Below are 17,802 nucleotides of genomic sequence, written 5' to 3'. Positions count from 1 at the left end.
AGCTCAACTCAAAACTGGATTACAAATATCTGCTAAAAGTCGGATATGCATTAAAGGTTGGATAAAAAAAACTTTATTGACTGTCATGACAGATTCCAATTCACAATTACAACTGAAAACATTTAGTATATATTCTTAAAATCATCATGACAATTATTCTGAATTGAGTAAAAAAAAAAAAAAAAAAAATTTTCCTACCTGTTTTTGCATTAGAAATGAACTTTATATGGTAGATGGATTTTAACGTGCAGTAGAGCCATGTTAACTTAGAATTAGATTAAAAACAAATAAAAATACAGGTCAATTCTTGCTTACTCTGGGGGGGGGGGGGCAACTACTCATAAAATTTAAAACAAATTGAACAAGGTAATGACACGTGATCCAGGATTTGAACTCAATTCTGAGCCAATTTCTACAACAACAAAAATTAAAAAGGGCCTGGTTTTATTAACGGTGGACGTATGCGCCGGAACAGTGCAAGTTTCCCTTTTGGCCACACGATGGCGACATTGCGACAGTCAACTCCATCGTCTGTGTAACGGAACAGGAAGGCCCAGAACGCTTCAGGCTGGGGACGAACGTTACAGTACATTGTCATAATTTAGCCTCAAGTGTCAGTTGTTTCCATTCACTCAACTCTTGTGTGAAGCTTGAATAGAGCCGAGTTATGCATGTGTAAAGGCTGAAAAAATGACTTCACAAACTTCTCATTGGCACGGAGAGATAAAGTTGCCTTTGAGCAGCTCTGTTATGAGCTCATCCTGACTTCAGGCCAGAACTCAAGAGAGCAGTTCCCATTTGACTGATTCTCTGATGATCTCATTGTTCTCTAGTTAGCTAATGACTGATCCTTGGCATAGTTGCTTGTTAGAAGTTTCGATCATTCGCTTTTTCCTGGTGTTACAGGTTCATCAGCACATGAGAACTCAGGAAATACTTAACTAGTGTCCATGACTTTTACGATCCAGCTGAAGGGATGGCATCGAAAATGCTTCTTTAAATTTAAAAGAGAATGGCTGAAAAATAGAGAAAACAGAGAGGACTTGAGTTCATACCCAGGCAATGGGCCCTTTTGTGTGTGTGTGTGTGTGTTGTTTATAATGTGCCAACAGAGTAGGATTAATGTGGAATATGTGAATAGTCAGCAGGAAGGTCTTGGAGGGACGAGGACGAGCAGGGTGTGACCTCACGCTCCTGATGGCCTGCCCACCCACATGTGGAGATGGATGTTTGAATAAAGCTCCTTGTATGCTTATGACATTTCAGAGCTGCTTGGAAGAACTTACTGCAAAGCTTCACTCACATGCTTATTACCAGAAGCCTTTGCTTTTCTGTTGTCACTCATTTGGCTTCTTTTATTTTTATGATTTAAACCCGAAAAGTGTAACTCGGTAAAGATAAAAGGATTTATGGAGGTGAGGGAGGAGGAGAGGAGAGGATTAAATACTTTTTTCTGTTTTCGTATGAGATCAGGGCTCATCCTTTAGACATTAAAGCAGAAACTATATAAAGAAAAATGAAGGTTATTGAGCACAATGATGAAAGAGAATCTAATGATGCCATTAAGAAGTCATAAAATGATCTAATACATCAGGAATATTTAGATTTTTGACTCAACAAATCAAGGTGATCTCACAAAAAATATTTCAAAATGGACCTCTTAACACGGCATAAAGGTCTTAAACGATGCAAAAACAGAATGAAAATCAATTAGAATCCTTTTTTTTTTTTTCATTCCAGCAGTGTTCTGTGGTGAGTGGCAGCTACTTTTTCTAAAAACAACCACAACAACAACAACAACAACAAAAAACAAGTCCTCATCAGGTTGGTGTTTACCGACTAACATCAGGCTTTCAAGTATGATTTGGGCGTCCAAGTCAGACGGATAACTTTGTATTTCGTGATGTTAACCGAAGAATGTGATGTTTTCCCAAACTGAATCAAGTATTTTCTGTGCCTGTTCCTAACTTTATGACCTTAACTGTGTTGGCAGGATGTAACACGGCCATTTCTCTCATTGCATATGTAGGAGGGGAACGGCCTATGGAAGCATGACGACTAGAACAACTGTCTTTTGGAGGTACTGGCACTTTAGGCATGTTTGCTGCCTCCAAAACTTAATCAAAAGAGAGAGTGATAGCAAACTAATCTAACTACAAGAGTGAATTTCCCCCAAAAACATTGAACTATGCCTTTAAAGGATAGCTAACTCAGTATAAATGGCATGGTATATCATCATGCCGTCCTCCCTTAAACACGCAAGCTATTTGGAGTAATGCTACGACCGATTATTACCAGAGTTACCACAAGATGGGTGATGACGTACATCACTCTTGCAGCCTGTATGCAAAAATACAGAATACTGCTCTGTGAGCAATCATGGTATTATGATTTATGCTGCAATGCAGTTGAGGGTGAAGTGCGTCATTGCCCTGAGTGTGGCTGATCCTATCTGCCTGCTGGCGCTTCGTAGATTCGATCAGCTATCCACATTATCATCATCCTTCCTGCACCCACAAACCAAAAACCTAAAACACAAAGCTACAATTACAAACTGGAGTTTGTGTTGAGAAGTTGGAGGTTAGTTATCAGACTCATAAAGCATGAACTGGAGGGAGAAATGTGGAGGGAGGAGGCTGGACTGAAGGCAGTGTGACGCAGTGACATTTGTTTGTTGTCAAAACAACAACGATGGCGTTGGCCGCATTTAAGATGTGGTAGCAAACTGTACTCAGCCTAGACGCACGAGTGGGGGAAAAAAGAAACAGACTGAAGCCTGATCATTTTTATAGAGAGGATAAAAACAGAAGCTGAAGTGCTAGAACGTGAGAAGATGACAACAGACAATCAGGCAGCTCAAAGAGGGGAGGAGATGAAAGTACTGCGAGGCCTGAGGGTGAAATACTAGTAAGTGCAGTAAAGACTTCTGTAAGTCTGCCTAACAAAGACCTCATCCGTGTACATTTCTCCACATTAACTCACTCACAGATGGATTGCAGACGGGAGGCACTGCTATGAAGTCAAACTTGATATTTAACACTGGCTCAGTGCCAGAGGAGCTCTACTTGGTACTGGGGTTATCGTCTTCTTTCCATAAAGAAAACAAAGATGCCCCTCATTTGCCAAGTTCAGCCACTCGTTCGGTATTTATGGGGACACAAAGCAGACTAAAGACCAGTTAATTGGGGATGACGTGTGGAATTGGGGACAAAAAGGCATGTCCCCAATTAGTGCAATTTTAGATTTTTTGGTTAGTGGTGCGGCAAGGTTGTGTAGTCATTAGCATAGTTGCCTCACAGCAAGAAGGTTCTGGGTTCGATCCTGCAGGGCAGCGACTTAGGCAGTCTTAGGTGAGGTGGATCCCTCACGAAGGATTAATAAACAATTATAGAAAGACTGATGTTGGAAATAAAAAGTGCAAACAATCTCTACTGAAGAACTTACAAGGATTAACTTTGGTTTGGCTCAGACGTAGCCAACGCTGAGTTCAGAGCTGCAGTACATTGGCTCAGCGGTCTGTTGCAGAGGGTCGAGTCCAGAATATCAAAGTGGAGGTTTTGCCTTGGCTGCTTCATAAACTCCTCTATCGTTTTGAGTTTGTTGTTTATTTGCTTCAGTCCTCTTGAACCGTGCTGCCTTTCCCAACGGATGCCCGAATGGCTCCCACTAACTGGTTTTGGACCTCCACAGAGGCCCACAAGGCAAGAATGCAGTCCGTCTTTGGAGTTTTGGAAGCCATGAAAATATTTAAATGCTAAAAACATGACCTTTGTAAATCAGACAAGCGATGTTACTGGAGTGTGCACTGGACTAAGTATACCAATATCAAAGTTTTGTTTGGTCACGATAATCTCAATGAAAAGGACGAGCCAGCAAAGTCTTGGGTCCAGCCCAGAACCAGCTTTCCATTGCCAAGAGCTGGTTTGCATGTCGTCTAAATGCAAAGAACCGGTTCGAAAGCAGGCACCAGCCCCAAACGGGCCCTGGAACTTGCTTGGTCAGCATTCCTTCTCCTGTCGTTAGCTGGGGATTGGTCTCGATCCCTCGCAACCCTGTGCGGGATAAGCGGTATAGATAATGAATGAATGTTTAATCTGAAGGTCAGGCAAGTAGTGGTGAGGGTAAGACTCCAGGAAATTAATTTAAGTCGATGTAAATAGCCAAAAGTGACCAAAATAAACTTATTTGTGTGTGGCCTCCTCTGGTCATTAGATAATACAGACATAACACATCCTAAACACAGAACATGTATGTTTGGTTTTCTGTTCTGTACACACAAAAACAAGCAGATACACAGATTTCTTGGTTTTTATGAGTGATTGCAGCCTGTATTCAGGGCATAAAATTACAATAAAAGAAATGAATCAAGAAGACAGCTATGTTAAACCAGTACAAATTGTTATGTTACACCCAACCCTTGTAAAGAGACTTTATGTAGTTTTTGCCAGCACTAGCAACTTTTAGATTTATTAAACGTCTCTTCTCTTCAACAACTTTATCTCATGGTGGGTTTCATGTGGTTAACCATGATTGCAGTGCAAGAACTTATGGTGCCACATGAGTATTAGCCTTGAAAAGTCTGACCCACAACAAGGGCGTAGGGATGTGAGTTGTGGCGGCGTTGATGAGCTACTGCAGTTGAGGCCTAATTTCTTCCACCGTACCCAAAGGCGTATGTGTTGTTTTAATTTTATTGTTCATGGGAAAAATGTTTCAGCTTTTAAAAAATGGAAAAATCACTTAATTTTCCTCCAGTACCAAGCTACTGTTTTGGCTTTTAAAGTGTGGTGTTATGCACACATTGCATTTTAAGGCTGGATCCCCAATTAATGGGTATGTGGAGGTAAAGGTGCTAGCAGATGCTGTCAGTGGCACACTGTAATAATCAGCAGCGGGACATATGGAACATTTTAATACTGTACTGCATTTAACGAGAAGCCAAGTATTCATGCAATAGTTTAAGGGGAAAAACCTCATCTTCTGTGAGAAAGAAGGGAGCCGGGGGCCGCTTACAGACGAGGTTTCTCTTGACCTCAGGTTTCAACGCTGGCAGGCTGATCAGAAGGTTTGTGAGCTTTGGCACCAACACACAACACCAGCCTTTGAGGACCCAGATTAACCTGCATAGTAGTTAAATAAACACACATCCGTGTGTGAATCGCATGAATGGACGTTTCATCACTGCCTGCTAGGTTTGACTCATACCCTGGTGCACTGCATGATGCAATTGAAAAACACATGTTGTATAATCAGTTGCAGAGAGGTATAGGTGTGGATAGAGGGTGCAACACACTGTAGACTTCAACGACTCACTATTTTCATGTTTATTTCGGATTCCTAGTGGTTAGTTAAACCATTAGAGGTTATTTCATGACCCATTATCTCCAAATTGGGGCTAGATGTTTGTATCAAACCTGTCATTGTGCTCCAGTCCAAGTAAATTTACCTCAAGCTTAAATCGACTTGACCTGAGATGATGTGTGAGTGTGGCAGAGCTGAGGCTGACTGTCAGACAACCACAGGACAGGAGCTTAGTGGGGTGTGAGGTAAACCCCCTCGGTTACGGGTCGTGTTAAAACAGCAAGGCCAGGGGTGGGGGTGGGGGGTCAGGACTTGTGTTTGTACACAGGGAACCCCGGGCAGCTCAGTAAAGAGCGCTTTATTATTTAGGCTTCTGCCAAGCAGAGATCACGGTGGAAAATATACAGGATCCCCGGCGCCAAGTCCCTTGCTCTTGGAAAATCAGTTCCCAGAAGTGTTCAAGTGTAGGGCCTGGATTTAATCACCCTCTGCAGCATTTGTCCTTTGTCTGAAAAAAAGAAACCTTAAATCAATCTACATTAATGTGACCTTCGGTCCTCCAACCAGCTAAAAGCAAACAACCTTAAGTTCTCAGCCTCAGACATGGCCGATATGTTTTCATAGAAGAAGCTGACAACATATGTTGTCATGAAAGAGCTGCATCCCTTTAAATTTAAACTGTGGTGTGGAGTTCACATAAGAACGAACAACCCTTATAGTCAAGCCCTAAATTAATTAACACAATGCCCGTTAGGGTTATAAACATCCGGTAAATTTCTCTGTCTCATGTTGTTAGTGCATTTTATGTCTGTGGTAACAGTTCTAGCCTCATGCACCTGTAATAATGCGTTTTTTTGTCATCAAACCCATCAGAGCTGAAGGGTGTAGCCGGGACTAGCTTTAGCTGGCTGAAAAACCTAGGAGGAAGAGTCAAAGAAATGATTGTTGAAATGAAAAAAAAAAAAAAAAGAAAAGTTGGGAGAAAGAAAAGCTGCTTTGTAACTGTGGAAATGTTCTGTTTTGGTTACTATTTCTCAACATGAGCCAGGAGACTGTGTATGTTAGCAAGCTAGTTAGGGAGCTAGTGGGCAAGCTAGTTAGCAAGCTAGCACAACAACAAAAAAGGCAATGTGCTTGAATTTACTCTGCCTGGTCCAACATACACTGGTGAGGTGTGTCAGGTGTGAACTCAGTTTTAATTGGCTCGGTCATAAGAGGAAATAAAGCATACAATCCACATTTTCAAAAGCTATCCCAACTGAATTTTGGCTAATCGTCTTTATTTCGGTTATTTTTGAAGTTCAGAAAAGGGAACAATCGCAGGAACATTTTTACTCAAACTGTGTTCATTTTTATATGCTAAACTGCGATCTAAATCCAGTGCGACACTAAAAATAACTTTCATGAATCTACGCTCTCTGTCAGTGGATCTGACACTGTTCCCATTTTGAAAAATCCAATAGCAGACCACTTAAATGCCAAAGTTCTCCTCTGGCACCTCACGTCACCACATGAGGTTCAATGTAACTGGCGATGAACAGGAATAAATATACTAAGTAAATGGATGAATGGCATAAAGCCACATCTGTTAATGGATGTTCAGGGTTGCGGGTTTGGTCGGTGACAGTCGATACCACTTATTTGATCGATATGCATCCCAGAAGTCAAAAGATGACCTCTTCGAAAGACAAACAGTCATACTTTTAGTAGTTTTTTTAGAACAAACAGCCATTTCCCCCGTCAACAACAACACTTACTTTCATGCTTTATAACATCATTGCTTAGGTATTTCCATGTTTTGGCAGAAAAATATCAGAACGGATGCAAGGCTTGACAGGGGAAATCCTCCGACTCAAAACTCAGACTGCTATTCTCTAGCAGCTTCTCTCACTGCCCTGCTCGCAGGCAAAAATGTATCTGCTTCAAATCACCCACCTTCAGTCTTCTGCCCATAAAAGACAAGGTCGCCTGCTTCCCTGACTACAAGCCAGAGACAAAGACCTCACGTCTAATGAAGACCAGCAAGTGGTTTTGAACTGTGCCGTGATTCTCACACACCCATCATTCCTCAGTTAGTCGCACTTTACCGACACTGACGGCGTGCTGCTCTCCACCTGCATATACCTGATAGCTCTGCTAGGATGCTGTTTATTGGCCTCTGGATTGACTGCATGCATTTCCAGTGAAATGCTGATGGTGAGATGTGATGTCATTTATCAGCAAAATAAACCTCCTTGCTTGTAGAAAGTTCCATTTAGTTGCCGGGTATTGGGTGCTGCCACATCCCCAACAACAAGTTGGTAGATGTACAACTCTTTCAGACACACGGTTCTTCACTTCCCCTTTATTGTTTTTAAGTGTTTGTTTTTTTTTTTTGTTTTTTGTTTTTTATCGCTACACCAACCTAATCCTTCTCCAGCTCTTTTAAGTCAAGCATCAACTAAAATGGTGATGGAAGAAATGACCTTGTACATTGAAAAAGTAAATGAAAAAAAAAAGTTCTTTGTTTTCATTATCAAACACACATGGAGTAAATATCTGTTTGTGCATGCTAACATTAGCGCGAACTGGGCCGCCAGTGCTATCACCAGATGCGAGAAACAAAACATCGTTTGAAATTTTATTTCTACAAATATATAACTTTACTCATGTAACTTATGATGGTTGGTGATCCAGCAGTGAACACAAACATTTGTCTCTGGCTGTAGCTGGGTTTGTAGCACTTGTTCTGGACGCTAGCTAGCATTAGCAACATCGGTAACAGGTCTACGAAAGGCAGCCTGTTCTCGAGACTACCTACAGAGTAACAACTGTTGTTGTTAAGCCAATTTGAACTTGAAACCCCCATGTCAGTGCCATAATAAAGGAACATTTAGTTTGCAGGTTTTGTTGGTTGTTAATGTAGTCGACAGCATGCCAACTGAATATGTGTGTTTTTCCTTTCATTATGTCACTCGCCCTCTCGGTCACCTTTGCTTCCTTCATCAACGAGATTCTTTGTCACAATTTTGGTTCCTCCATGCTACTAAAGATGGCTCACTTCTTCTGTGGGTAGCTGCATGCCCCCTCTGTTTGCCGGCCTGTTGTAAAGGGTTCCGTGTACTTCCGTTTGGACTGGTACCCAGAGTCATTTCATGGTGAAAGCCTTGATTGAATGGAACCAATTTAACTACAGATGGTCTCAAAAATTACACTGTGCAATCAACATTTACTTGATGATGATGCTTTTGTGTCTGTAGCCACTTTAAACATAATGAGATGTCATCTTTTCTTTCATAGTCAGTGTTCTTGCTACACTGTTCCAAAGCACGGCTGGACTCCAGCGCCCACCAACACGTGGTCTAAGAGAATCTCTTTGAAGACAAATACTCCTGAGATCAATCACCTGCCATAAAAAAATCCACATCTCTGCCACGTCCACTTTGATGCAACAAACAGGTTCTGAGATCACAAGAAAACTGAATCTTTTTCAACTGACAGTTATCATCTGGATGAAGATGTTAGAAATTTTATATCCCAAAACACACCCTGTTTGTGATCCACCAAACAAACACAGCTGCTGTTGGCTGATAGCCTGCAGGCAGTAATCCAGCATGAGCACTGTTGCACAGTACAGTAAGTACACACACACACACACACACACACACACACACACACACACACACACAAGCTTCTCACACTCACACACACAAGCAATAAGCCTTTCACATGTAAAATAAAGGCCAAATTATTATATTTAAGAGCATGTTTTCTTGTGTATTAAGACGTTTAAAGAGCTGCAGACAAACGCATTTTTCCTGCTTAATTATAATGTCTAAATATGACATTTAGATTACCTTGAAAATGCATCTTCAACAACAAAAAAAATCCCCATGGATCACATTATTTACATCTTCTCAGCCTAATTAAAGAATATCTCACTGTTCAGTTCATACTGTCATGAACTCCAGGTGACTGTATGTGTCAGCTCCTGATTCAATTAGGTTTTTTTGTTAAAAAGCATAAATGAAAAAGATTAATGAGGATGTTTTCAAGGCACCTGCTCTCTGAGCCATGCAGCACAGCCTTTGTCTTCCTTTGATTTACTCGGCTTCAGCAACCAACTGTTGAGTCATTTTCTGGCCCCCACCGGCTAAACTTCATCCAAAATCTTCTGGCTCCCTCTTGTTTCTCGCTATTGGACAAAACAGGTGTGTGACTCATCACACTAGTCGCCGATTTGTTGCATCAGCTGTCTGTTCATTTGCCTTTTTGCCCTTCTGGCTGAATATCATGTAAATGCTTCATGTTTGGATGTTAGTGAGGTAACGCGCCATTCCTCTGGAAACAGGTTTTTGGCAAGAAGAGGTCAACTGTGATCACCAAGAGTGAAAAGGGAAGTTACATCAGCCCTTCAACAAGCCAGCTTAGTGACTAATGATCAACAATAGTCTAAGACGGCCACTAAACCAATGACTGTGTAGCAACATCAGCTTTGGGGCTGGTGACTATCAAATCCACTACTACTTCAGCATATCTTTTAGTGCGTCCACGCAACTGGGAAGCAGGAAGGTCCAGCCTCTGTTGAAAGAACACACTGAATGCCTTTTGATCGCTCTTGGAAAGTGGGGCTTTTGGGATAGTTTCGAGAAGTAGCTTTGGCAACACGTGACATGGCCGTATTGTGGTCAAACTTGAGACGTTTACATGTTCTTAGCCTCAAGTCCCTTTAAATTAGGTCGCATTCATTAGCACAGGTGATTGTGATGTCAAAGAACTTTTGCATAACAGGTTTCATCACACAGCTAGTTCTTGTGTAGCAAATGTAATGTTAGCCATCTGGCTAATGTAGCTATTTAACATTACCATACCAAGTGTAACTGACAGAAATCTTTTGAATTAATGACCACCTTAGAATTGTTTCTTTCTTTTTGGGGGGGGGGGGGGGGGCAATGAGGTTTGTAGACTTCCTGAAACATTGCATATTTTACTTCATAAATTCACCAAGAAAGCCCTTTTACCAACACACACAGTGTTTTGTTAGCTAGCTAGCTAGCCTGTACGTAGCTGCACTGAGCTCGACAGCTTAATTATAGAAGTGAAAATCCTGGATTTGATAATTGGCAACAATGTTGCAAGTGTCCGAGGTCAATTCACGACAAGCTAACAAGCTATGCAGTGATGTCTTCTCCAGCAGAAGCCTCAAGTTCACATGATATCGACTTTGTTTCACAAAAAAAAAAGGTTTAATTCGAAATCTTTCAGGAAAAGTTCTACACTACCCTGTTATTATACAAATGTGGACTGAACCACGGGTTGCCATATTGAGTTTAGCAAGTTCCAGTGATAGTTTGCAAGGAACCTGGCTACACAAACTTATGATTTCCCTTTCTGACCAGAAACACTGAATACTTTGATAGTGAATATTCACAGAGGCTTTTTATCCAAAAACATCAAAAATGGTCGGTTGGTTGTAAAATATGTATTTCGTTAAAACATTATGTTGTAAATATAGTTCACAATGGCTTAAGTGGTGACTAGTTCCTTAACTCTTAAGATAATTATGTTGTCATTTCTTATATGCTTTGGCCAAGTAGACCTTGTCTGTTAGAAATATGTGATTTAATGTACTAATGTATTTTTAAAAAGGATATCAAAACAAGAAGTTGCAGAGTCAAACAGGCACAAAAGGCTCCTAAAGTCTATTTTTGAGGTTTTTACAGCTTACATTTGGATCTAGAGTAAGGGAAGTTACTGAGTTTATTATTTTAATCCCACACAGCAATTAGCCTTTTGTCTTGGGCTTTTTGTATTCCTTTCAAAACATCAGTCACCACTCAAAAACTTTAAGTGATGCAACAGATATCCTTCTCAGAGAAATACAGTGGGGTTTTCCCCTAACACACTTCAGAGCTCTCTGGAAGCAGAACCAAAGTTCATCACGATCTAAAATAAGGTTTTAAAGGCCCGTGTAGAGCAACTTTGTTGGATCTATTGGCTCCTAGTGAAAGAGAGGGAAAATACAGGTATTTGTATCACCTAAACACGGCAAACTACTTCACATTTTCTTTTATTCACAAATTTTCACACTCACGCAGGACATTTTGGCAAGTGGCCATACAGGAAACTTCCTCCTGTTAATGGCTGATCCACAGCCAAACATTATATAATACAACATTTTGAAAAAGGAGGAGGGGGGGGGGGGGGGGGTATGACACAACTCCATTTTACATGGTTTGATTTGCCAAAAGAAAAGTTGTGCATTCAATTTGGATGAAAACTACAAATTTAAAAAAAATCATATAATGGTGTGATTGAATTTCGTAAAAACCTAATATATCTTTTTTATTATAATAATAATAATAATTATTATTATTATTATTATTCCTTTTACTCTTCAATTCTACTTTCTATCAATCTTCTGGATGGAATCAAAGAACCCCGAGTTCAGGTCACCCCAACCATAAAAACTACATATTTCCTCAGTGCCAGGGTTGTAAAACTGACCAGTCACTGGATTGAATAAGATGAAAAATAATCTAGATACATATATTAGTTTTATAATCAGATGGGAAGAATACATTTAAAATTCTCTCACTCTCAAGAGTTATATTTTGGGCTCCTACTGCTCATTTGAGATGATGTAAAATGCCTGTTTCAATGGCGTTAGCAAGAAATTCCAGATTTTGCTTGAAGCCTACGGGACCCTGTGGTTTCCCTCCCCCACGAAAATATATCTGACAAAGGGTTCCGTCATCTTTGTATTCTTTATAATGAAGTCCTTTTTTGTTTTTCCATCTGAAAACAAAGACCCGCAAGTTTATACAAAATACATTTTCGAACATCTATTTTAGGTAAAACACCATCATAATCAGAAGAATTCCTTCCCATCTTGACAAACGATGGGGTGCACTGCGCAGATTGTTGTGGCTTTGAGTTGATACACTGTGTCAGCAATCAAAGTCACTTGTGGTTATATTGCTCGTTTGCCTCTCAAACCTTCACTGTGGAACGTCTGCTACTTACTCTTTTGTCTGTTTTCGCAACAGCAAAAGAAAAACACAGCGCTGCCATGATCTCTTCACTGTCCTCTCCACATCAATAACCAGCGTGGACCACTGATGCCTATTTCTCTCCATATGACTCTTATTAGTTTAATATGAAAACCCAGCTTCATCTTTACTCTCATGGTTGAGAGCCGTTCTCAGAGCCGTGTGTGATTTTCAGCCTCCCATCTGTAGTCATGTCTGTCTAGAATCAGTCCCTGACCAACAGGCCACAAAAAGACGTATTTGTTTTGGATGCGCAGTTGTGTTTTTTTGTTATGGTTTTCAACAGCAAGGCTCAAATGAAGCCTGGCTTGTAGTTACAGTGTGAAACCTGGATCTGGTTTTTGTTTTCTATAATTACGACAAGGAAAATAGATTCTGAAGGTCAAGCTCTTGACTTTTCCCCCTCAAGGTCAGAATTGGGCCTACAACTACATTAGAGTGTACTGTGAATGAAGAAATAACATCCTATCAGCAGATGTTGTCAGTGCTATTAAATGCCCATTATGGATCGTTCCGGGGGAGACTAGATGAGAGATAGCATGGCAAGTATGTCCTCCTACAACAGATGCATCTATCCAGGAGCCCAGGCTATAACCAAAGGAGAAAAAATGCAGTAAATAAGATGGTGCCCATATAGTGACAAAACACCAGACTTTGCCACAGGAGACAGTGGTTCAGTTCCCGTGTCCAAGATTGAGTTTTATTATTATGGAAGGTGCAATTTGTAGCTAACCTCATCAAGCCAGTACTTCATTATCCACACTCCAAATTATGAAGGGGCAAAAGAAAAAAAGAAACAGGGTGAAAACCGGAAAGATGGGGTATCCACCTCGATTGCGGGGAAAAAGGAAATGCCAAATTTAATCTAAAGGTGAAACTGTTAATCCACCAACCGATTAACATTCCAGCACTCATATAGACACAAACTTTGGTTAATGACTAAAAGAATGAGATTGGCCCAGGGGAACGCCCACTCTCACCAGGGGTTTTACAGCAATGGGAACAACTTTAGCTGGCATTCGCCATTAACACACTCCCCACATCTACCCTCAAATCTGAAGACATCCCCTTCCAGCTTCCATGTGGCTCTACTGTAAAAAATGCTGATCATTTGATGTTACTTGTATATCTGTACCAGATGGGCTCGAGCCAGACTTGCAGACTTCAAATGACCCTCTAATATACGCGCATATTTATCGTTTTGGCTCAGATCAGCATGAATAGGAACACAAAACCCGGGTGAACGTGGTGATTTGCGGCCAGCTTCCGGCGGTTCCAATCTTGGACGCTCAGACAACGAGCGGTTGGAGCTCTGCAATCAACAATATACAAAAGTAACTTTTGTGACTTTTCAATCACCCGTCTGTAAAACCTGCATGTACACGTGTTTGTGCCGTGGGAATAGAATGTAAGTCAGCTGGTCTGGACTGTGGTGTAGTGACGGCACCATATTGCCACCTTGAGTGGCCAGTGATTAAAAAAAAACTGCAGCTGTAATAGAGGACTGCTACAATCATGGAACCTAGAGTTATGGCACGTAACTAAGGCAGACACGCAATATGACATTTGAAGCTATTAACCAAAGTGAGTGACCGCTGCTGTTGGAATGTAAATTGACTGGTAAATTGAGTTTCCCTGTCTGCTCATGCTAAGGAAGTTAGCATTTCCTTGTTTCCCACAAAAGGGGATGACACCCCTGCTTCCTTGGTGATATAGTACCCCCTATTGTTGAGGAATGTGAAGTAAGGAGCAATAGCTTGGCTCAGATTGGCTAAAAATGATACCTTGGGGCAAATAATTTTCAGGGAATAACAAAACATAGTTATCTTTTGGCATTTGGTGTGACACACTCCATAAACTTGAAATTACTATCTGCACTGTAGCATTGCTTTTATAAAAATAAAAAAAACACTCTGTCCCTACATCTACACTCAACTCTGCAGAGCCCCCCAACCCCCCCCCCCCCCACACACACACACACACAAACTCCCCAGCTTCACAAGGATCACGTGGCTGCAGTGTGAAATACACTGATCATTTGATGTTGCTTGTATATCCGTACCAGATGGGCTCGAGCCAGACGTTGCAGACTTCAAGACTTCATTGACACGGGGCGTATTTCAGAATGAGGATGATGGATGTGTTTCTCTCCCTTTCAAAAAAAAAAAACAGAAAAACAAAACAACTGAATGGACTTACAGTTTCTTTTATAACACACGACTGAGTGGAAGGTGTAATTTTGAGAGCATGAGGGACATGTGCGAATGAGTCAGCGTGAGGGTGAAAAAAGGTGATGCCGCTGAAAGGTGACTTCATGTGTGTGGTCTTCCGCTATCAAAAGCCCTATAGGAGACTTGCACGCACCATGTTGATATTCAAAAGCCTGGGATGTTTGTTTAAAGTGAGTAATTGATACTTGCCACTGGATGAATTCCCCCCAATTTGGCACAGACTGTGAGAACAAGAAGAGTCCAGTTTGCCATGTCTGCCTGCTGTCGGCATGTGTTATGATACGGGAAATACACTGGCCCTGGTTCTCCTGCTACTTTGGAGTTCACTGCAATGGCAGCACAAGACCACACATACTGCCACTTTTATGGTTTTCTGCTGAGGATTCGTATTATTGGTGCCAAATTGCCTATTATTGAAACTTTCAATAAACAAGCAAAGAAATGTAATGCCTTTGTTTGGTTTGGATCTACAGTTGAAACATTTTAAGGCCAGCTTTTTAGGACACCAAAGAATGAACGATTTAAGTAGAGTGCAGAATTTGAAAATATGAGCTCTTACTGGAAGGCCCTGGAAGATTAGTAGCATTCCCATGAAATGCTCCCTAACCGAATTTCTTTGGGAATTCATCTTTTGAATTGATGAAGTTGCTGCTAATCTCCTCCAGAGACAGTCTGGGTTTTCATGCATAGTTGCAACGAAGCTATAGTTATAGCTAATGGTACAGTGTAGCTGTAGTTATTAGGCTTATTAGGCCATTTAATTGGATCATTGTTATTGTCCCAGTATGCAAGAACCAGGGACGAATTGATTTATTGACGTAAATATGTGCACCACTGGAATGGTAGGCTGCAGTATGACCCCTTACAGCTGTTTGCAATCAGGCTTTGACCCTTCTCTGCTACTGATGAAGTTTTCCATCACTGAAGTGACAATGCGTCCCCAGCAGTCCTTTTTTGTGCACTGCTATATCGGAGATGGCGCTGTTGCACACCTTGTGACAGAGTACTACACCACGAGATCCAAAAGCATGTCAAGGAGAAGCTCCGGAAACTGGAAGACTCAGCAGACGATCAGTATCGTGGTTCTCCAGAAGGCCTGTGCCGTGGCAACCAGGCCAGCATTTAAGTCGGGCAGAGGAGGCGGATTGCCTGGATCAACCAGGCTGATTACTATTGTTTATCTCTTCATTCAGAGACATAACTTAAAGTATCCTGGGAGTCTTGAAAAATGAGTTAAAATATTCAAAATCGTGGCAGGGAAAGTGTTACAAATCCAGCGATAGTCTGACGAACACAATAAATCGACTTTTTTTCTAACGTCACGAAACCGACTGCGTGCTTTCCACGCCTGCTGAGAATCTGTTGATAAGAAACACTAAAGTGGTCATGGCTCCTTTGATCTCAGCCTTTTTGACACCTTGAAACACAACATGAAAAAGTACACTGAAGAGGCTTAGTCTCGGCCGGATTCCACCTCACTTGTTATCTTTGCCAGCATGGCTTTGCCTCAGAAGAGGGAGGATCTTTGCACTTTGTTTTGATTGGCGGTACTTACACCGCCAGCATCTCCTGTCATGCACAAAATGGTGCTTGAATATCATTTTGATCATTTCATTCTTTTCCATTCAGCTGCCCTCATTTTTGTGTCAGTACAAAGTGTGGGCCCTAATCCTTTAATGAATGTCTTCTCCTGGGGCTTCACATGGCAGCACATTCCAACCTCGGGACAGTGAACATCCAGATGACTGCCGCACAGGGTGTTTTATTTTATCCCACATTGTCAGATGCTCCTGTTTGCAAAGCACTATTTATCTTCATACGTGTGAGGGATGACAGGAGACACAAACAGAAGGCTCACAAAAGAGAAAAAAAAAATCAAATCAGACACAAGTTTTGCAACTGATCATAAGAACCGCGCACTGGAAATTTCCGTTCTGCGTTTTTGCGGTTCTGGATCGCTTAAAACATGTTTGACAGTTTCATTTGAGAGTGGACAGGCCTTCATCTGAAGACTTGAGCTGATCAATGTAGGCAATGATTTAAGAAAAAAAAAAGGACATATTTTACCCTAGATTGATGATTGCTTCCAATGCACCCAAAATAGTCTAGAACAGTAAAAAAATTTATCTTATCAGTGACACTCCAATGGCTACAAATCATCCATGGTCTGTTTTTTCTCTTTTGATTATTTCAAGATCATTTCTATTTTAAAACTGAATCATCGGTTCATTAAATGGGAATAATGTATTTTTCTCTTATCAAGAAATGTCCAAAACAAACGTTCTACTTAAGATGCTCCCAGCAGTGCTTTTGGGAATACAGTATGTGTGAAACCGGATCCGAATGGCACTAACAAAATTAAATAAATAAAACGTGGCTAAAGAGAGTGTGTTTCTGTAGTAAACACATTTTCTGCCTTTCCTGCCAGAAAGCCTTGGAGGCCATATCCCTCCCTTGCAGAGAAATTGAAATGAACTAAGTAGGGCCATTTAGTCTTGGTAGTCCCTCACTGCCTTGTGTTGCATCACTCACTTCAGCCCACCATGGGTCATGTGGTTTATAGTCCTGGCAGCTTATGAGCAAAGACAGTATGCTAGAAAAGTCAAGGTACACCAAAGGGTAGCCTAGAGGTTCTGGGACTGCGTAATGGTGAGTACCAGAAAACTTGGACCACGTGCTCCTACTGTACTTGCTGCCCTACAAGAAACACAAGAGTATGCAGTCATTTAAGTATTTGATCCTGATGTGATCTTGTTCCTTCCCTGCACACAGGTGCAAAAACAAACAGAGGTGGCCATAACCAGCGAGCGTGTATTTTCCACATTCTTCTCATTCTTGCGAACACAGGAACCCTGCCATTTGTGGTCCTTGAAGCCACCTAATCAGTGAAAACCAACTATTACCTTTGGATTTCTAAGCGTTTTCTCCAACAGTCCTTTGTCCTTTCCTTCATTCGTATATGCCCATGACCTCAAACGCTGCTGCTACAGCACGATGCGGATTTTTGTCGAGCTGCACACATGTATAAAAAGAAATTAATTACATCATCCTCGTACGCTGAGGACGCCAGATAATTGTCCCTTCACAGCAAAATTTCAGCCCAATAATAGCTCCCAAGGTAGTGTTAGTACTGCCAAATAACACAATCACAGCCTTCCACAGTCCAGAGGGGCACGCATTTTGTGTTTGCTCAGTTTCAGTTGTAGATAAGATGGTGGGAAATTTAATGTGCGCGGATG

This window comes from Aulostomus chinensis, chromosome 20 (assembly GCF_037954235.1).
Source record: "Aulostomus chinensis isolate RoL2024-O1b breed Wild chromosome 20, RoL_Achi_v1.0, whole genome shotgun sequence".
Taxonomy (NCBI): domain Eukaryota; kingdom Metazoa; phylum Chordata; class Actinopteri; order Syngnathiformes; family Aulostomidae; genus Aulostomus; species Aulostomus chinensis.
Note: the sequence above shows the minus strand (reverse complement) of the source record.